This window comes from Benincasa hispida, chromosome 10, assembly GCF_027475165.1.
Source record: "Benincasa hispida cultivar pf3 chromosome 10, pf3_genome.v1.1, whole genome shotgun sequence".
Classification (NCBI taxonomy): domain Eukaryota; kingdom Viridiplantae; phylum Streptophyta; class Magnoliopsida; order Cucurbitales; family Cucurbitaceae; genus Benincasa; species Benincasa hispida.
This window is the reverse complement of record NC_143487.1, coordinates 56128337-56151098: the sequence shown is the minus strand read 5'-3', so window position 1 is coordinate 56151098 and position 22762 is coordinate 56128337. Positions and strand designations below refer to the sequence as shown.

Sequence of the window (22762 nt, the reverse complement as noted above, 5' to 3'; positions counted from 1 at the left end):
TAGAAACTGAGAAATGAAAAAAAAAATTATAAGCACCATTATAGTTTACTTATTATATTTTAAATTTAATTAAACAATTCTTAAATACTTTTTCCACCTATTTTTAAAAGAAATTATCGTAGTTCTTGTAATTAATTTGGAGTAGTAAATTTTAAATTTAGTCCTTATAGATAATATTTTATCACATTTAGTTAATTAATAATAATAATTTTTATGCATTGAAATACAATATATGAAAAATATATAATTTTAAAATTTATAGTAAAAATGATTGATAGCTAAAAAGGACATTGAAAAAATAAACAATAATATAATCGTAGGGATTAAGATTTATTAAAACAACATAAACTAAAATGGAAGATTTGAAAATAAAGAAATTAAAGCATACTCTAAAATGATACATAATTTTAAAAGAACGAGGAACACGTGAGTCCCAAAATCTATACCAAATTGATGAACAGAAGAAATGGATGAGATGAAATTCCCCAAAGCAAAAAGGCCAAAAAGTTTATAGAAATTACACAAAATCATCATCACAAACAATAAACCACATGAGACCAAAGAGAATCCATATTGCCAAACCAGCAAGCAAACCCTAATTCAGCTTCCTAAAAACACCCCACCAAAAAAAAAAAAAAAAAAAAAAAACTATATATGACACAATCAAATTACAAACAACAAATTTTCTAAGTTGACAAAAAAAAAAAAACATGGTTACATCCCATGATTTTTCGAGCAATTATGTTGTGTTGGTTCCTCAAGAGCTGAGTTTTCATAGTCTCTTTAAAATGTTGTGGAGCAATGAGATTGATAAAATGGGGTTTGTTCACAGCCAAAAGGACTGAGAAGATTATCTTCACAACAGATTGATGGTTGTGTTTTTCTCTCTTCTCTTGCAAAAAATTCTTATATTGTTCAGCAAAAAACTTGCCGAACTTGGTTCAATGGTCGAGTTTTACCTCAATTTGATCTCTTCTAATGGTGGTCTCTTTATGCTTTTCAGAAATTTCTATCAAGGTTTTACCTACTTTTCTTTTTCCTTTTCTATTATATTTATTTAGGTTGTATTTTTTTAATTCAACAACTATAGATGGAAGATCGAATCCTCGACTTTTAAAATGATAACATGTGCATTCATGACGTTATTTTAGTTTGGTTAATTTTTTTTGTTCTTCATATGACATGTATGCATGTTCTCCATTAACCTAATAATTTAACCTAGAGACTAGAGAGAGAAGGGTACTTGTGGAATTAGGGAGTTTGAAGATGTGCAATGACTTACCTTATTTAAACTTTCACATGTGGTTCATATGGAATAGATATTGCTCATTGCTCTATCTCATTGTTAACATTTGGGTAATGAACCATAGTACTTGAGATCAAACAACTAAATCATATATGAATTAGTGTATAATGAGGGTTTTAAAATCACCTGGGTTCAAGTTTAACACAAGAACTAAACACTACTGCTATTTATTTTGATTTTTTATTTTGTTTTCTACCTTTTAGGAGTGTTTTCAAAATTCAAGCCAAATTTTGAAAACTAAAATAGTAAATTTAAAAAAACTATTTTTTTTTCAAAATTTGGCTAAAAATTGAAATACTGATCCTAGGAAAGTCTAAAACCACACATCGATGTGGAAAATCAACTCATATAATTTTTTTAAAAAACAATCAATAAATAAAACACCAAGACCCCTTTTGGTAACAATTTGATTTTTTTTTTTAATTAAACCTATAAACAATCATTCCACTTCTAAGGTTCTTTTCTTTGTTATCTGCTTTCTACAATGTTTTTAAAAATCAAGCCAAGTTTTGATTTTATTTTTTTAAGGTAATTTTGAAAAAACTTTTGTTTCAGGTAATGAAATTTTTCTAAGAATTCAACTTTTTTTACTTAAAAAAAAACCATTGTAACAAAATGGAAAGAAATGGTTTTCACTTTAAAGAGTTACCAAAAGGGACTTAAATGATTATTCAAATGAGAACTAGCTTGATGAACCAAAAGCTATCGATACTCGCATGTGACTTAAATAACATTTTTTTTTTTTTGGAAAAAGAGTTTATAAATTCAAAGGTTTGATTTTTTTTTTTTTTTCGAATTAATGTTTTGAAGGGAAGGTGGAAATCTCAAAACCAAAATCAGAGAAATTCATGTCATTCATTGGACAAATTAACACAAGAGTGGAACTTGACAGCAGCATCAAGCCAGGAGATTGCAGATATTTTTCTTCACTCACTGTCATGGCCTCAAAGCTTTCCTATGAGAATCATGCCTTTGTTAAAACCATAGTCCAAGATTACTGGAAGGTAATTTTTAGGGAAAAGTACATTTAGTTTATATTTAGTCTCTAAATTTTAAAATATTATACATTTAATCCTAGTTTGATTTCAATTTAATTTATAGGTTTCAAAATGTTGCATTTTTATCTTTGATATTTGAATTTTTCTTCAGTTTGGTCCCTATATTTTAATATTTACACTTTTAATCTCGATTATTCACTAAATACTCAAAATTTATGTTAATAAATTAAAAATCATTAAAAGAATTATAATTAATTAAGTTTTACTATTTTTATCACTTTTAAAATTAAATTTAAATTTTCACTTCATAATTATTTTTTATTAATTAATAGAAATTGACGTAAATGATTGAAAATGTGTATTTAATGAAAAATGATGTTAAAAATGTAAACTCTTGAATTCCAGAGACTAGATTAAAACGAAACTCAAATTTCAAATTTCAAAGGTAAAATTATAACATTTTGAAACTTAGGGACTAAATTGAAACAAAACTCAAAACTTAAAAGCTAAATGTGTAACATTTTAAAACTTATAGGTCAAATAGAAACCCAAAACCTAAATAGTAAAAAGATATTTTCCCTTAATTTCTAACTCTGATTAATTAGTTAGTTTTTCATCTCATTTAAATATTAGCTTAAACTCCTATTTTGAGTTCTATATTTCTTAATTTGTTTAATTTACGTCCATATAATTTCTATAAATCTTTTGGAGTACACTGTGATTTATGTTTCCAAAATATATAATAATAAAAAATAAATAATGAAAAATTTTATTGGAAAAATCAACAATAACAAACTAAAAAAGAAAATAAATTTAAGATTTATTAAAAGTAAACAAACTATATAACAATTCAGTTAAAGCACAAAATTTAAATCGAAATTGTATATAATTGAACAAAAAACTTTATGTTAATATAATGTTTTAAATATTTATTATGCATTTTATAAGTCAAAAGTGATAAAATAATGCTCTCATTTTATGTATGTGTTGTTTACAAAATTATTAGAATGAGAGAAGCATAGACAATAAACTAGGTAGAATGTGATGTTTTCAAACTTTATATACAACTTTAAAACATTCCAGAAAAAGGACAAATAATAAACAAGACATTGGTGGCCAAATATTTATTTATTACAAAAACTAGAAATAAAAAATTGAGGATGGAGTGATAAATTCTTTTTACCAAGTCTGTTTTCAAATATAGAAAAATGAACAAATTTATTTATAAATATAACAAAATATTATTGTCTATCAGTGATAAATAGTGATAGATATCTATGATAAACAATGATATTTTGTTATATTATTTTAAAATATATCAAACAATTTTGCAATTAAAAACCGTTACCCTTTTACCAAACTCATAATTATTGAAGTTTAAGTTAAAAGCAACTTTTCAAAAAGTTCTAAAATCTGAATTGAGAAAGGATAATTTGAATTGACTAAAATTATCCAATATTTATGGGGATTTTTTCTTCCAATATTATTATTTTTCATGTTATTTATCATTCATCATGTTGAGAAATATAATGGACACAAATGCTTGAAGTCTCTTCTTTTTCATTGTAATTTGTAAACTACCCATGGGTGTTCTTTTTCAATGCAGATGGAATTGATCGGATTCTATAATTTCTGGAATGGTAAGAATAAAATAATGAGTTATGTTTTTTTAAAAAAAACAATCAATATTCCACTTTTGCAATGAATTATGCATCCTAAGTTTGAATTATTTCTTTGAAACTTTAAACTAACCAAGGTGGTGTTTTTTCCACTCCAAAACGAACTCCTCAAAGTCTGTGCCAAGGGTAAAGAGAAGTTTAAGAACATGAACTAGAAGATAAAAATTATCAAAGTCTGTGACCAAGGGTAAAGAGATAAAAATTATTCTTACTGTGATGCTGTTAAACTGAGACCAAATTAAAGTAATAACAAGTTTAAGAACATGAACTAGAAGATGAAGGAGGAAGAAAGAACACGAGAGAATTATAGTGGTTCAATCCCTAGATGGGATTTACATCCACTGTAGAAGGCCTTTGAAACTCTTTACTGATTCTTAGAACAAATTACAGGAGAATATGAAGAAGAGAAGAGGAATAACAAAGGAAACTCTACTCACTACAGCTCGTTCTCTCTTAATCACGAATACTCAAACTTGCAATAGAGAAAATAAAATGCTTCAGCCAGTTTCTCAGCTCCTTAGATGTATATATATGGACTTCTCCTCACCTATTTTTCATGCTCTATAATTCTGACGTCTTCAGGTGTAAAAGCTCAACCAATCGAAAGCATAGAAAAACATCTCAGTAACAAATTTAATAGAGGAATCGTCTATTCTTCCGGCTTAGCAGGTAAAGCCTAAATTGGCCAAACAAAGAGATGGATCTTTATCCCTTTCTTGTGGACTTTCAACTTAATAAAAAATTAAGATAAGCCCATATCTGCTTATGATGAAAAATAGTGACATGCCCAATTAGATCTTGGACCATGATGTATTAAGCAAGCAACAACATAACAATTTTCCACCTTGCTACATAATACATTAGTAAAAAGGTATCAGTATAAAAGGCCTTCCCCAAAACAACTTGTTCATAAAGAACCAACTTTGAGAGTCTTCAACCAGATCTCGAGTTTCTATGTTGGTAATGTCTTTGTCAAAGCATCGGTAGCGTTTTCAATAGATGCTATCTTCTCAACTAAGATTTTTCCTTCTTGTATAACATCTCTTATAAAGTGAAACTGAACATCGATGTGTTTAGTTCTCTCGTAATAAGTTTGGTTCTTTGACAGAAAGACTTCACTTTGGTTATCACAATGGAAACCAAATTATCTTTAAGATTGACCCCTAACTCTTTAGCTAATTCATCCAACCAAACAGCTTCTTTTAATGCATCAATTAGAGTCATATATTCTACCTCAACTGTTGAAAGTGCAACCACTGATTGTAGGGAATATTTCTAGCTCACTGTGTTCCCATATAACATAAAAACAAGTCCTGATAATGACCTGCGTTTATCTCTATCGGTTGCACAATCTGCATCAACAAAACCAGTGAGCACTTCTTGATTATTTAAGTTTTTAGAGTATAAGGAGTCCATATGACATAGTACTCTTTACATACCTCAACAACCATTTAACTCTTTGCCAATGGTGTTTACCTGGGTTGGCCACAAATCTGCTAACGACACTTAAAGCATGAGCTAGATCTGGTCTTGTACAAACCATGAAATACTTGAGACTTCCTATTGCACTTGTATAAGGCACAGTTTTCATTTCATCCCTTTCTTCATCAGTTTGTGGTGAATGTTCACGTGATAGCTTAAAATGAAATGCAAGAGGTGTAGAAATAGAAGTTTATTCATTCATTCTAAATTTTGTCAACATTTTCAGACAGTAAGCTTCCTTGAAAGCTTCCTAGTACCAAGTTCTCTATTTCTAACAATACTAATTCCTAGTATTTTCTTTGATGTTCAAGATCTTTCATATCAAAAGTCCCTTTCAGTTCATCTTTTAGCTTATTCACTTCGTGCCTATCAACACTAGAAACTAGCATATCATCAACGTACAACAACAAGAAAATTGAGTGTCCTCTAGCATTATATCTAAAGTATACACACTGATCCAACATACTTCTATTAAAACCGCAAGATAGCATAAAGCAATCAAATTTGAGATACCATTGCCTAGGAGTTTTCTTTATACCGTATAAAGATTTCTTAAGAAGACACACCTGATTTTCTGTTGCTTTTCTTGTGAATCCAGGTTGTTGATGCATGTAGATAGTTTCTTATAGGTCTCCTTGAAGAAATGTTGTTTTAGCATCCAATTGATCTAATTCCATGTTGAATTCAGTGATCAAAATGATAGCAACATTCTAATGGAGGTATGCCTAACAACCGATGGGAATATTTCATTATAATCCACCCCTTCTCTTTGTTTAAATCCTTTGACAATAAGTTTTTCCTTATACCTAAGAGAATTTGGCCTTAGAACATCATGTTTCAGTTTATAAATCCACTTACATTCGAGTAATTTCTACTTCTGTGGTTTGTCTACTAATTCTCAAATCTGATCTTTTATAAGTGAATCCATTTTTTCTTGCATTGCTTGCTACATTTATCACCATCTTTTGAACTCATTGTTGGGATTGGTATCCTAGTTCTCCCGGAGTCTCGTTGTTTTGTAAAGATACACATTGTTTAATGAATAAAATAAGCGTTATTTAATTTTGGCATTTACTCCTATCCAATAAACAAAGCTCCTTGGTTATCTTATGTGAACTTAAGCATGTATATGTGATATACAAGTAGATCATGTCTTAAGTAATAACCTAAATAGGTCTATGGTATAAGGATTGAGGTGGGATACCTAATCCTAGTGACACTACGGATACGACCCGCTTTGTAGAGGTTTGCAAGTATTGTAAACTACTACACATGGTAGATCCTAACCATTCATGTGGAGACGTGCGAGCAAGGGTGTCCTATACAAAGAGTTTGTATAAGACCTGGACCACGAGATGACTAGACTCTGTATATAACGTCGTTGATACTAGAGACTTACATCTCACCTAAACGACGATAAGTGACATGACCTTAATCCTGAGTGTTTTAGGAACTTCTGCCTTTGAGGGCGGTCCTTTGATTAGTATGGGTGAGAGTGGCCAGATTGCCAACTTAACATGCCTACCTTTTTGGGGACTTGTCTGATTTGAGAGCTAGGAACTCAATCCACAAGATGGAATTCACTCCTTTCCCGAAGTAGGGATAAGTAGAGAGATTGTTCCCTTAAGAGTTGATTTCGAGGCTTGAACATAGTGGCCACAGCTTCTCTTTAGAAGAGAAGACTCAGTCATAGTAGGACTATGACTTATGTTCATTAGAGGGATCAGTGGTACTTAAGGAGACAGATGTAACTACAGGGGCATAACGGTTATTGGCTCAGCTGTACTTACGAGCGATCTGTGAAGGGTTGTCGCACTGCTGATTGGTTAAGATGGACACATAATATATCTGTGGTAAGAAGAGTTCAATTATCAGTCTTTAGTGGAGTGCTTGGAAGTTAACGAATGGTGGATCCCGTGACTAAAGAGTTTAGTCAGTTATTCACGTATCGTTGGAGCTTCGAGCTACAAGTCCATGAGGTCCCCTTGGTAACTCAATGGATTCAATTGAGGATCAGTTCTTGATGTTGATTTGAAATGTTCAAATTAACAAGAGGTATTTTGATTATATATGATATAATCAGTATGATGTATAAGATACATCTAGTGGAGGATTGATGTAAATGAGATTTACATTAAGTACCATGGAATAGAAAAAGAACTATGGTTTATATGTTTCATGAGATGAAATATTAAAACTATAGGTTATAAATATAGTATGATAAGTTGGTTATCATTTATATTTATAATAATATTAATTATTGGATAATTAATTCTTTTTCTTTAATAACCAAGTGAATGGGTGATTATTGAATTCACGGTAACCGTGAGTTTAAAAAGAAAGTGGTTTTCCTATTTTGAAAAGAAGTTTTACAAATGGTTGAAAATTTTTTTGAGATTTTTTTCTTTTGACGCGAAGGATCTCACGGTAGTCATCAAGTAAATATGGATTTACTAAACGACGGCTGGGCGAGCTAAACAATCGTGCAGTGGCGAGCTAAATGATCGTGCAGTATTTACTAAACGATCGCATAGTTTTGCTAGCGCTTGCCCTAAGTAAACAATCGTGTAAAGTATGTAGGCGACAGGTCGAGCTAAATGATGAGCTAAACGATCGCATAACTTTTGCTAGACGATCGCATAGCTTTATCTAAACGATTGGGCATCGACCTATACGATAGGTCTCCGCCATCTCCCACTTGTCCAATCGTGTACACGATCGGTGTTTCCTCCTTCGTCTATCTCATACCAAGTCCGAACAGAGCCCACCCTCTGGATTCTCACAACGAGAATACCAAGGTAGCTTTATTGGTAATGTCAGACTCAACTCGACACCGTCGAGGTTTTCTGGAGGTCATTCGTGTTGCTGAGGAGTTTCATGGCGAGGTGATCGTTAAGGACGAGCGTGAAGTGTTCGTGCTGTGTTCGTTGCTGTGTTGCGATCATATAGATCGAGCGTTCGAGGTTGCTGTTGTTCGAGCGTTCGTAAGCAAGGAGCGTGGAGACAAGGCGACAAATGTTTGTAGCATTCTTCCTTTGTTCATTTGTTGTTCATATTGTAATTTCTGTATGAATTGTGTAACCATTTGTTTGAAGTTGACTGTAAATGTATTATTCATTCATTCATGATTGTGATTTGAAATTATCTTTCTTCTGCTGCTCATGGAAATCTCGAATCCAATTTCCTTCATTCATTAAAGGACAACAATTGACAAGATAAGTTGCTGCTGTCTCCAAAGCTTCCCCCCAAAAGTTCTTTGGTAAATAAGCATTTGATAAGAGACATCTTGTTTTTTCAAGCAATGTATGGTTCATCCTTTCATTCTGTTGTGGAGTTCCTTTAACTGTCAAATGCCTTTGAATGCCTTCTCTTTCATACAAAAGTTCGAATTCATTATTTAAGAATTCCAAACCATTATTTGTTCTCAAAGTCTTCAACTTCTTATTAGTATGTTTTTGAACCAGATTCTTCTATTCAACAAGCTTTCTGTACATCTCAGTTTTACTCCTCAATAGATATGTCCATACTCTCATCGAGAAGTCATCAACTATTGACAAAAAGTATCGAGATCCACCAATGATTGGTGTTTGTTCTGGCCCTCATAAGTCAACATGAGCATATTCCAAACACATTTGGAAGTATGCAATCCTTTTGTAACGATCCGACTCCCTAAGACTCAAGCTAGGCCGTTACTAAATGCATGGATGCATGAAAATTAAAACGACATTGTTTTTATAGTGAAATAAATGCTAATTAAATAACGTAACTAAAAAGATTTGCATTAAATTCATATATTTAATATCCAATGATAGGGTACCCATAAATCATAAATGGAAACAAATAAATCTGAAAACAAAACTTCATAATAGTCTCAAATCTCAAAACTGAAAATTTAAAACATAAAAGAAATATTAGAATATGAACGGAAGCATTTAAACTGGTCCCAGTAGCTGGATCACGGATTCTGCTTGTCAATCGTCGATGCACCTCTACCCTTACCTGAAACAACAACATGAGAAATGATGAGTATAAAAATACTCAGTAAGTAACCCTACTACTGGGGTCAGACTAGGCATCTATGTCCTCTAAATGCCTTCCTCTAGTGGGGCATAAATGTCCTTTCTAGTCTCCATAGGATACATATCAACATGCAAAACTAACCTCTCATCCTACTGTAGTTAAGTGTACCCACTACCTCTAGTAAGTCTCGTAGGAACCACAACCTCTGGTGATCCCGAAGAAGATACCACCTCTAGTGAATCTCGAAAGAAACACAACCTCTGGTGAATCCTGAAGGATAACACCACCTCTAGTGAATCTTGAAGGAAACATAACCTCTGGTAAACCACGAAGGATAACACTACCTCTAATGAATCCCGAAGGAAACACAACCTCTGGTGAATCCCAAAAGATAGCATCACCTCTGGTGAATCCCAAAGGAAATACAACCTTTAGTGGGTAACAACTAATAGTAAGGATGCTACTACTACTGCAACATCATAGCATGGCTCTATAACATACATGTACATACACCTCAAATTCTTAGATCAAATATAATCTCATAGGATAACCTATACTCATCTCACGCTAGCCTTTAAACATAATCTTATAGAATACACATACTCATCCCATGCTAGCTTTCAAACATAATCTCATAGGATAACACATACTCATCTCATGCTAGTGTTCAAACATAATCTCATAGAATAACACATACTCTTCTCATGCTAGCGTTCAAACATAATCTCATAGAATAACACATACTAATTTCATGCTAGCGCTCAAACATAATCTCATAGAATAACACATGTTTATCTCATGCTAGAAATCAAATATCTATGCGCATTTAATCCCTCCGGTCCTCATATCGAAGAAGACGCACATCAATCATACTATCAACCAATCATGTTACTAATCAGTCATACTATCAACGTATCTTACTAGCATACACCTAGTGTTTGGCCCGTGGACATTTCCAGTAGTAAGATTACTTACCTCAAAATTAGGTCCAGATGATCAGCAGTCCAAACTTTATTTTATCTTGAATAAAATCCTTTAATAAATTCCTAAATATTAACCAAGTTTAATTTCAACATTAGGGGCTAATTTCAAACCAAGTTACCCAAATCCAAGTTGGTGTTCAAGAATAACCATAGGAACCACAAGTCTTACCAAAACACTTGTCGAAAACAAGCTCGAACCCGCTGCACAGTCGCTTCAACAGTTTCCCAAACCCAAATCTAAAGCCAAAAAAACTATAATTCAGATAAATTAAATTTCATCTAATGGGTATCTCAACTTTTACCCAAAACTTCACAAAGACCTCTAAACTCACCCAAAAAACCCAAGTTTACCCAAAACTCCACTGCAATGCGAGATCCGGTAAATGGCAACGGGGAAGGAAGTGACTGGGCACTGGAAAGTAGTGGCTAACTAGCGGAAGAAGCTGACGGCGCGGACGCACAAATCGACGTGCCTGGAACCTTTCAGAGGTGCGACACGTGGCGTTTGTGATAGGAGCCCACGGCTAAAGGTGGTGCGAAGGGAGAGACGACGAGGTGTGGGTTTTCGGTCGCGCGGGTCTGCAGTTGGAGAGGACATGAAGTGATGTTGGCGACTACGTCCAGTGAGAGGAGCGATGCAAGCGAACGAGCGATGCGGTTGGGAGAGACAAACGACACGAGGGTGAGGGTTGCAGAGAGGGAGAGACACGAGAGATGGGGGGCGTTCGGCGAGAATTGCAGAGGGAGGTGGAGGAGAGATTTATTTTATTCTTTTCTTCTAGACACACCCAATTATAAATGTGTATATATATATATATATATATAAATTCCTTTCCTTTTCCTCTTCAAAACCAAATTCCAAAATTAAAAGTCAATTCCCCAATTTAAATTTAATTCTCAATAATCAAAACTGAATTTCTAAAATTCCAAAAATGTCCTCAAATATTAGAAGATACTGAAATTACATTTAGAACAAAAATTCAGGGTGTTACACCTTTAGCAAAGGATACTCTAGTTGATTTTCCATAGATGCAGTGTTCGCATATATCAAGATTTCCTATTGATGTAGTTCCCAGTGGCTCTTATTTATAGAGGTGTTTGAGACGATTATCACTAATATACCCTAACCTCTGATGCCACACATTTTCTTCAACTTGTTGTTTCTGTGAAACATTAGCAGTGGAGCCTACTATTGTATGCCCTTCCAAAATATACAGACCATGTAGAAGCTTTCCTCTCAACTTCACCATCACCCCCTTTATTACTTTAATGGTACTATTTTCAAGCTTACAAAAGTAGCCTGTTGTGTCAAATACACCAAAAGAAAGAATGTTTCTCTTCAAGTATGGAACGTACCTAACAGAGGTGAGTTCTCTAACTTGGTTATCAAACATTTTCGCTTGAATAAATCCTATTCCTTTGATACTGCATTCATGATGGTTCCCTAAGAGTACTTTGCATTCATTGATCTTTTTGAAGTTTTGAAACCAGTGGCGATTGGGACTCATATGGAAGGAACACCCTGAGTCAAATATCCATTCAGCTTTAAATTTTCCATATAAAGCTATCAACACTTCAGTATCTTGATAATTTTCAATTACATTAGCATTCTAAGACACATCTTCTTTCTTATTTTCGTTCTTCCTTTTATTCTTCAATTCAAAGAAATTCTTCCTATTATGACATTCTTTATAACAATAGAAGCATTTCTTCCCTTTTCCTTGAGATTCTGATCTACCACAGCTAGTTTTCTTGTTTGATTTCTTTTCAGATCTGCCCCTAGCCATTAAGACTTCGTGTTCTTTTTCCTTAGCCTTTTTCAGTTTCAAATCTCTAGACCTTAAAGAATTTAACACTATGTCCATTGTGATACTATATCTCTACCATATTTTATTGCCATTTTAGTTTAATTAAAAAAAAAAAAAAAATGAATTCAACAAAATTTTTGTTTTATTCTCATCAGACATAGTTTCTCCTATGTTGCTAAGATCTAGTAGGACTCGATTATATTCATCAAGACTATATTCAAGATCTTCAGCTAGATCCAAACCCAAAGAATCTCTTCTTAATATATAATTTATTAGTAAGAGATTTTGTAAGGTAAATTGAATCAAGTTGCTTCCATACCTCAACTACTGTATTTGCATCATTGACTTGCCTTAGGACATTGTTTGCCAAATATAAAATAATCGTACTGTAGGTGATCTCTTTCATTTCATCAATCTCTTCAGGTTTCATGGTGGTTATAAGATCAATCTTCTCATCTAAAGCCTTGGCCACTTTCTATTGTACAAGCAGTGCCTTCATCTTCTTCTCCCATAGTGAAAAATCACTCTTCCCGTCAAAACACTCGATCTGAAATTTGGTCGCCATGGACGTAAATTGCGATAATATTCCAAGCAGCCAAGTTTGTAAGGGCTCTGATACCAATTGTTATTGTGATGTTGTTAAACTAAGACCAAACTAAAGTAATAACAACAAGTTTAAGAGCATAAACTAGAAGATGAAAGAGAAAAAAAAACATAAGAGAATTACAATGGTTCAATCCCTAGATGGGATCTACATCCATTGTAGAAGGCTTTTGAAACTCTTTACTAATTCTCATAACAAATTACAGAAGAAGATGAAGAAGAGAAGAGGAATAACAAAGGAAATTCAACTCACTACAGCTCGTTCTGTCTCAGTCGTCAATACTCACACTTACGATAGAGAAAATAAAATGCTTCAGCCAATTTCTCAGCTCCTTAGATGCATACATATAGACTTCTCCTTGATTCTTTTTCATGCTCTATAATTCTGACGTCTTCATGTATAAAAGCTCACACAATCGAAAGCATAAAAAACACCTCAGTAACAAACTTAGTGGAGGAACCTTCTATTCTTCCAGCTCAGCAAGTAAAGCCTAAATGGCCAAACAAAGAGATTGGATCCTTATCCCTTTCTTGTGGACTTTTAACTTAATAAAAAAATTAAGATAAGCCCATATATGCTTATGATGAAGAATAGTGACAGGGCCAATTAGATTTTGGACCATGATGTATTAAACTAGAAACAATATAATAATTACTCGTTTTGAGTTGCAATATGGAAAGAGTAAATACAAAGGTAATGTATGCAAGCAATTAAAGTTAAAAGAAAAACAGTAAAGTAAATGTCGTAAAAAGGCCATGAAAGAAATAAGAGATACCAAATCATTTCAATTGTTAGGGGGAATTGTGCCCACCTTGCACCCACAATTTGCCTACGCAACTAAACTCGTACACAACCTGGCATGCGGCTCATATGCGTTTGCATCTTGGTCTTTCAAGAATATATGGGTTAAGTTGTGTGAGATCAAACTGCGTCCGCAATCTACTCTAATCAACACTTAGCAACATAAATCAAATTCAGCACACTTCCAGATACGTTTAGGAGCCTAAGAAATTAAACATATTTTTCTATGGCTTGCCATTAAATAATGGATTATTGTTTATTTTATAAGTTATATTAAATGTTGTTGTTTACAAGTCTACTAAAAAAAATTCATACAAGAAAATTCATTGAAGTAAGTTTTATTCCTACAAAAATAAAAGTTAAAAAACATATACAGATTTTCAAGAGAAGCACACGACAAATGCATTCATCCTTCAAGATAAAACATCCAACCCAAGCATCATCCTCGTCGTCTTCAGAGGAACAGAAATGTTTGATGCAAATGCATGGTGTACAGACATCGACCTATCATGGTACGAGTTACCCGAGAAGGGTAAAATCCATGGTGGTTTTATCAAAGCTCTTGGCTTGCAAAGGAAAACCGGTTGGCCCAAGGATATAAAACCTGACCCGGACCGACCGGTGGCTTATTATTTCATAAGGGAGCAGCTAAAGGAGTTGTTACGGCTGAACCACGGTGCCAAGTTCATCATCACCGGCCATAGCCTAGGTGGTGCTCTTGCCGCCTTGTTTCCTTCCGTTCTTGCCTTACATGAAGAAACATGGCTTCTAAACAGGTTTTCTCTCTATACATTTTTTTTTTTAAATTGCATTGTTGTTAGTGTTTGATATTCAATTTCATTTTATTATTGTTTTTTGAGTTTTTAAATTAAGTTTATCATATGCTTTTTTTTCTTTCGATGTTTAGAGTGATCCTAAAATGGTCAAAATCATTTTTTTCATTTTTTAAATTATTTAAAAAATGCTTATAATTATTCAAAATCAATTTAATAGTATGAAAATTATGTTTAAAAGTATAAAACCAAACATTAAATTGACTTTGAGTGATTAAATGTATGTTTTTAAGTGTTCTTGAGCCACCCAAAAGTGATTTTAATAAATTCAAAATCATTAGGAAGCGGTGAACTGGAATTGTCATGGTAGAGAGAAGCTTTGGGTTTGAAAGTTGTTTTTATATGGTCCATATACCTTAACATTGTTTAAAATATGTCAATAAGGGTCTGTTTGGATTGACTTAAAATAAAGTTTTAAAAAACTCATTTTTATTTAAACATTTTTTATAAAAACTGATTAAGTGTGTGTTTGAAATATATTTTGAAGTGTTTAACTTACAAATAAGTCATTTTGGAAGAAAATGAAGTGTTTGGTAACCATTCAAAATAACTTTTCAAGTGTATTTTAATTAGTTTTTATCAAGAGTGTTTAAATAAAAATGAGTTTTTTGAAAGAAAAAAGAATAGTTTTTTTCTCAAGTCGATCCAAATGAGTCCTAAAATACACTTAAAAAACTATTGTGAGTAGTTGTCAAACACTTCAATTTCTTCCAAAATGACTTAATTTTTAAATAAATACTTAAAAATGTATTTCAAACACACTCTAACAATTATATGTGGGTCTAAGCAAATCTATGATGCTTATTGTAAATAGTTATATTGGGAGCTAATAATTAAAAAAATGCTAGTTTTGTAAAGTGAAAACTTGAAGATACTATTTCGGACAATTTCTCAATTTAGTGCTTTCTAGTTTTATTTTATTTATTTTATTTTGTTTAACAAATGAAGAGTACTTATAGATTAAGTATTTCTATTTAATGAATGTTAATCATAGTCATAGATATTTTTTTTAGAAAGATAATCATAGTCATAGATTGATAATGTTGATTTTGGTATCATTAAGAGTGATTAAAGAAACATCTTACCCTTAAACTAGTTTTTGTACTGATTTGGTTCGTGTAACTAAAGTATAATTGTATAAAAAATTAAATCATTTAAAATTTGAAAACATATATTTATGACTAAAATTTTATCATAATTTATTTTTACTATTGCAAGCCGAAACCCAGTTGATGTGTAAGCCTAAGTCTAGTTTGATTTATATAATTGAATTACACAAATTTAATATTAAAATTAAATTTTATTAAGTGCTATTAATATTTTTCTAATTCAAAATTAATTAACCTAATATTGTAACTAGTTTTTCTGTCCATTGCTTTTAATGATAATTAATTGAAATCATATATTGATGATACTAAAAAAACGTTCAAAAGAATCTAAAAATACAAAGTTCTCATTTTTTTTTCCCACCAAAACAATTTTTTTTCCTTTCAATTTAATGACTATAAAAAACTGTCACTATTTAATGATGGTTAAGTCTAATCATAAATTATCTACACAAAAAAACTGTCATAATAGCAAAAAAAGAATTCGAAATTTTCCATCTTTTCCTGCCAAAACCACGTTTTTTTTTTTTTGTTTTCTCATATTTAATAACTATTATTTCTAGTCATAAATGAGTGATATGAAAAAACTATCATAGATTTTGAAAAATCCAAAAAAACTTCATTTTTTTTCCTGCTAAAAAGGCGTGATTTAGGCTTTAATGACTGTTTTTCTCTCTTCTGTCTATTTTTGTTAATGTTTATATGTCATTAGAAGTCCATTTTGTTGTAGTGTGACATGAGCATTAAGAGATTGTTGAAGTTATTGAAAAGTATCTTTTATACATAAATTTGAAAGCTTAAGTTCCTATTAGGACTTTTTCAAAGTACATGAACTGATCTTAATTAAAAGTTCAATGACTTATTATCAACGTCTTTGATAGATACATAAACCAATTACATATATACAACCTTAAAAGTTTATGGAGTGAACTTGTAATGTTAAGGAAAAATTCTTGATGGTTAGATCTAGAAATCATACTAACAAACAAGATCCACATAACTTAGTCTCAAAAATCCATAAACTTGTTTGAAATCAACTAAAGAAACTAAAAACTATAGATTGCCTTAACAATTAAGTATCTCGAGGTAAGGAAAACCATTCCTTACTTGCTAAGATCTAATTTAATCCGCAAGTAAGAACGACCAAGACAAGATTGAATAATTCTAAGCATGCAACCTAAACTACAGAATGAAACTTGTTCCTCATTATATTATATATTCATTTAATGCAATTTGACTTCTTTCAGATAACTTGATTTTAACTTTGATTTATCATAAATGTACTTGAAAATGTGATTATGTCATCTTTGTTCATATCAATTTAGCTTGTACAAAATGAAATATTATTGATGTGTTTAGTTAATTACATTAATTTGGTAATGAAGGCTTCATGGGATCTACACTTTTGGGCAACCTAGAGTTGGAAATGATAAGTTCAACAAATTCATGGAACGATTGCTACATAAACATGGTTGTAGGTACTTCAGATTTGTTTATAGTAATGACATAGTGACTCGATTGCCAACAAATGATCCAAATTTCATATTCAAACACTTTGGTACTTGCCTCTACTTTAACAGTTGCTACAAAGGAAAGGTAATAACAATAAATCTTCCTTTTCAACTTAAATTTTACTTTTGCATCTTCTAGTTTATACTTTTGAGTTTAATTAGAATGGCAGGACAAGTTGCAAATATAGCAATTAGGTTCAAAGTATTAGCAAATATAACCAAATACAAATATAGCAAAGTTTAACTAATCCATCTCTCAACGTCTATCAATAATATATCATATCGTTAGATATCAGCAATAGGATCTAACAATTGTCTTCAACGATGAAGTCTGATCGATTTTGGTATATTTACAACTCTTTACAATGTTACTATACACTTAATTATTAATCTTAAAAGTGCTACTTATTACAATTACCCCTATAATTATATGTATATCATGGTAAGTCTCAACATGTAATACCACTTTCTTCCTCTTTCATATCAACAATCTATAGATTGAATCATATAAAAAGGCTAAAATATATGTACTTTAGATTCTTAATGGATAGGTTTTGAATTTTCAAATTTGCTCTTAATATTTTAATTTTTTTCTATTTCATCCTTGATCAACCCAATGGATTACAATAAGCATAGTAATCACTTTTGACATGTGTGCTTCACCTTTTGGAATATTCACAATTATGGTTACTATTTTGTTTTAAGAAACATTATAATACTAGATATGCACCACACAAGAAAACTAATAGGTTAAAATATAGATTTAGTCGCTCAAAGACTTTTAGATCCGACCTATCTAAATGTAAAAATAAATTTAAGTCTCGTTTGATAAGGTTAACGTGTTTAATTTTATTATCTTGAAAATTGTGTTGTTAATTATTTCTTCACACAACCTCTTTATTATGCTTTTCACCCAAGGAAACATTCGAATTTTTCGCCCAAACTTTAGAGAAAAAAAGATGTAACTTTGAAAAAGTAGATAACAAAGTAATCAAAGAAACTCATATGTGGAAGTAGTGTATAAAAACTAAAATTTTAAAAATCGTAAATAAAGACTCCGTTTGGTAACCATTTGGTTTTTTATTTTTTGTTTTTGAAAATTGATTCTATAAACACTACTTTCATCTTCAAATTTCTTCCTTTGTTATCTACTTGTTACCAATGGTTTAAAAAACTAAGCCAAATTTTGAAAACTAAAAAAAAAAATTGCTTTTTAAAACTTTTTTTTTTTAGAATTTGATCAAGAATTCAACCATTATATTTAAGAAAGATGTAAATCATTGTAAGGATTGGAGAGAAAATATGTTTAATTTACAAAAATAAAAAATAAAAAACGAAATGATTACAAAATGAGACAAAAAAAAAAAAAATAACTGTATTGCATGTGATTATACTAGACAACTCAATTTGCTTATATATACAATGACAGGAAGTTGAAGAAGAGGCCGTTAAAAACTACTTTTCATTTTGTGGAGTGATACAACATTTTTTTGTTGCATTATTGGAGCTGTTAAGAAGCTTTTTGATTCCTTACGTTGGAGGACCAGAATATACGGAAACTTGGTTACTGAAGGCAATTAGAGTTATTAGTGTCGTGTTCCCATTTCTATTCCCAGGTATAGTAGCTCACAATATGCAAGACTATGTCAATCTAACTAGGTTGGGATCCCAACATCTTTTTATCAATCTTCAAGATAATGTTATTGTAGAGAGTTATCATTTGTCATATGATGAGTCGTCTTACGATATCGTAGACGAATACGAGGAGACGATTTTTTAAAATTGATGTGTAACTTTGCTGATAAATTCTTTCTTTTGCCTTTTCCGACCTAATTCGAGGCTATCGTTTTCGTTATGTTATCTTTTTCTACCTCTTCTTTTTTTTTTTTTTATCTAACTTAACAATCATGTCCGACCATACCAACTAGGGGTGATCATCGACCAGTCAGAGTCGATTTTCCGACCAGACCGGCCCCGAACCAATCAGAATCAATTTGGAATATGTCCAAACCGGTTCCAACCGTCGACTGACCATAAACATGACCGGTCGGTCGGTTGGTCAGTTTTGGTGGGGTTTTGTTTTTTTTAATTTTTTTCTTACTTTAAAAGAAATTATATTTATTTATTAAAATTCTAAGAAAAAATGCTATTAGGTAGAAGTTATATTTAGTTATAAATCATTATCGTTATAAATAACAATTTTTAATACAAATAAAAAAATCAACTATTTATTAACTTCTTTTATCAATCATGTTTAGTTTTCTCTCTTAATTTGTGATTGTGATTTAGAATTCAAGATATATTTCACATTTTATTATTTTAATACTTATGGAATAGAGCTAGCCTAGAGGTATTAAAAATAAGATATTGATATGATTTGATTTTGACAACCCTTAATATTTAACAATTAACATGTCCATTGTTTGAGATTGTGTTATTGTTCGCTTCGCTTAATTGCTTGAAGAACCTTTAATACATATTACATATATATTTGAAAACAAAACTAATATGAGAGTCGAGAATGTACATCACAAATAGAAATATCACATGACACATAGTCACATACAATCAAATTAGAAATTACAACATAAAGTCAATTGTCAAATACAACCCAATTACAATAAAACATAAAGTCAATTGTCAAATACAATCAAATTACAATAAAATCAAATGATAAATGCTTAATCGATAATGACAATTTTGCAAAATCTGGAAGGTCTTGAATGTCTTTTTCATTGTCCATAACCGCTCTGAATCCTTATAATTAAGATTAAGAAGAGAAAGACAACCTCATTAAAATTTTAATCTAACAAGTTACAACTACAAAATACAAATGATGAACGAATACCTTCTTCAAATAATGAAGCTTCTTCCATATCATGCTGAATTTCAAGATCTATTGGACCAGAATTTAGCCAATTTTGAGTACAAATGAAGCCTCCACTATTTTTGGAACCAATGAACAACGTGATGAATCAATAACACGTCCTCCTGTACTAAAAGCCAACTCAGACGCTACAGTAGTTATTGGAATTGCCAAAATATCTCTAGCCATACGACTGAGAACCTCAAACCGATGACTATTCCTCTTCCACCATTGAAGTATGTCAAAATCACCTTCATTCTTAACATTCGCTTCCAACAAATAAATATCAATCTCTGACCTCTGTTCGAAATGTGTGGTCTCATCGCCTTCAAAATCAAGATCAATTGTATCATAGACAAAGTCTTCACCCACCTTTTCAGTTGGATCACAATCAATCATGGTCTCCGAGGCTGAGACAATTGGTGTATTAGTAGTAGTACTCTCACTCCCACTCCCATTCCTATGAGTAATACTGTACTCATGAAAGAGACGTCTACAATATTGTTCCACTACATTTCCCATAGATTTGGCAACCTCTGGCCTAAAAAATTTTTTAAGGTAAAAAGATACAAACTTTAACTTTTTTCGAGGATCTAGCACAATAGCAACATACAACAATAGATTATTTTTTTCATTGTTCCCCCAATACTTCTCAAATTTGGCCTTCATGTTATTGGTCATTTCAACTAACATTTCATTTGCACTACCAGCATTCAAACATATACAATTCTGAACCACTGTAATCTAATGAAAAACCATATTTGAAGTGGTGTACAAAGACCTTGAAATTTTCAATATCACATCATAAAAAACCTTTAAAAACCTAATCAACATCTTAGCATTTGTCCAATCTTCCTTATTTGGTGACAAATTGTGTCTATAAGAAGCATCTTCATCTTTTAATCAATCAAAAGCCTTTTCAAACTTCACAGCTGCCTCAAGTATCAAATATGTAGAGCTCCATCTAGTGGGACATCAAGACACACATAACTCTTACAATAAATTTTTTCAATTTCAATGCACTTTTTAAATTTTAAAAAAAAAAAACATACAGGAGAAGATCTTATAAATTGTACAACATATCAAATCCTTTCAATGCAATCATTATGTTCCTTAAAAGCATCACATACTATGAGATTTAATATATGAGCATAACAACGAACATGCATAAATTCTCCACCAAACAATAATCCCTTATTGAATCTTTTCAGAAAATAAGTAATGGCAATGTCATTCGAACTTGCATTATCAACGGTCAAAGTCATTACCCTTTCAATGCCCCAATCCTTCAAATTCTTTTCAATGGTTTTACCAATAGTATCACCTTTATGATTCTCAATTGGATAAAAACTAAGTATCTTTTTATGTAATCTCCACCCAGAATCTATGAAATGGTCAATTAGTACCATGTAATTTATATTTTGTCTCGATGTCCAACAATTCGTAGTGAGAGAAACTCTATACTTCTTGTTCACAAACATGTCTTTCAAATACTTTTTCTCATTAACATACAACTTAAGCACATCTCTAACCATAGTAAACCGAAATGGAATAACAAATCTAGGTTGACTTGCACATGTTAATCTATCGATAAATTTCTTAAATCCTTTACCCTTTACAAACTTGAATGGCAATTCGTCAACAAATACCATTTCAACCAACGCTTCCCGAAAACTCTCTAAACTATATGACTCACATACAAGTTGTGACGTATTATCCCCAAAATTGTCTTTGACTTTAGTTTTGAAAGCTAATATCATTTGGGTTGGATCTCTCTTTTTCTGGTAAGAGTATTTTTTACAATTTTCCAAATGATTCTTCATAGTCCCAGTACCATTACGTTTGGAATGACATGCATAGACAACTCCATAGTACTTACATTGAGCATGATGGTCTTTAGCCTCTCAAAATGATCCCAAACTATGGATTTTTTCATGGACATTCCTTCTTTTTGGTGGATTTAGAATATCTGATGTCTCATTTTCTGAATCAACATCAATGATATTTGTATTGGCATCCGTTTTTTCTGCATCTCATTTATTTTTTGAAGTATCAGTTGCAGTTCTATCAAACTCCATATCCGTTGAATCCATGTAGTTGAACCACAATATGTCAGATGTCAGTATCACACAATTCACAAAAACTCAAAGTATTTCAGCTTTACATAAACTCAGCAAGATTGTTAAGTTCATGCACAGGCTTGGACAATTGTTTTAAAAAACTAATTTCTATCTTTGTTTTCAAACTGATTTCCATTTTTTTTACCACTGTGTACAATCTACAATACATTAGAATCAGTCAATCACTACCTACATATCCATAAATCAAACTAATTTCCATTGAAACGGCTGGAATCTACAATCTACAATACATTGAAACGGTTGGAATGTAAGATATCAAGATGAAGATACAGACCTGCGAAAGAAAGAAGAAAGTTGGACTGGAAGTCTACCGGTTGGAACGACGTGCGTGCGGAGTGGAACAACGGCGTTCGTGCGGCGCGGAAGAAAGAAGAAAGTTGGAACGAAGTCTGCCGGTTGTGGCTGACTAGAGTTCGACGGCTGGAACGAAACCTGCGGCTGGAAGTGGAGAGTTGGAACGAAGAAAAAAAGATCGAGAACAATGAAGACTGGTGTGTAGAGCGGATGTTGCGGCCTGTGTGTGCACAAGAAAGAAGAAAGACTAAATTAAAGTTTATCCTAAATCAGTAAATCTAATAACATTATATATATATATATATTTCTTTTAAATAAATCAGTCGGGTC

At 31.8% G+C, this 22762-nt stretch overlaps 1 long non-coding RNA gene and 1 pseudogene across 3 annotated transcripts; one reads left to right on the top strand and one right to left on the bottom strand.

The window, feature by feature from the left end:
• The first annotated feature begins 710 nt into the window (after nt 1-710).
• On the top strand, nt 711-18911 carry LOC120089150 (triacylglycerol lipase OBL1-like; annotated as a pseudogene). The gene is made up of 6 exons (XR_016524037.1): nt 711-1017; nt 2117-2310; nt 3911-3944; nt 14058-14457; nt 17006-17216; nt 18561-18911. The product of XR_016524037.1 is annotated as a triacylglycerol lipase OBL1-like (transcript).
• LOC120088747 (uncharacterized) lies at nt 9224-11260 on the bottom strand. 2 transcript variants are annotated; one of them, XR_005485020.2, is made up of 4 exons: nt 10801-11260; nt 10638-10705; nt 10461-10531; nt 9224-9464 (listed from the first exon to the last, which is right to left on the bottom strand). It is a non-coding gene; the product is annotated as an uncharacterized LOC120088747 (long non-coding RNA). The 2 variants fall into 2 exon arrangements; XR_016523967.1 differs by lacking the exon at nt 10461-10531 and having other exon boundaries at nt 10801-11259.
• Nucleotides 18912-22762: the final 3851 nt, after the last annotated feature.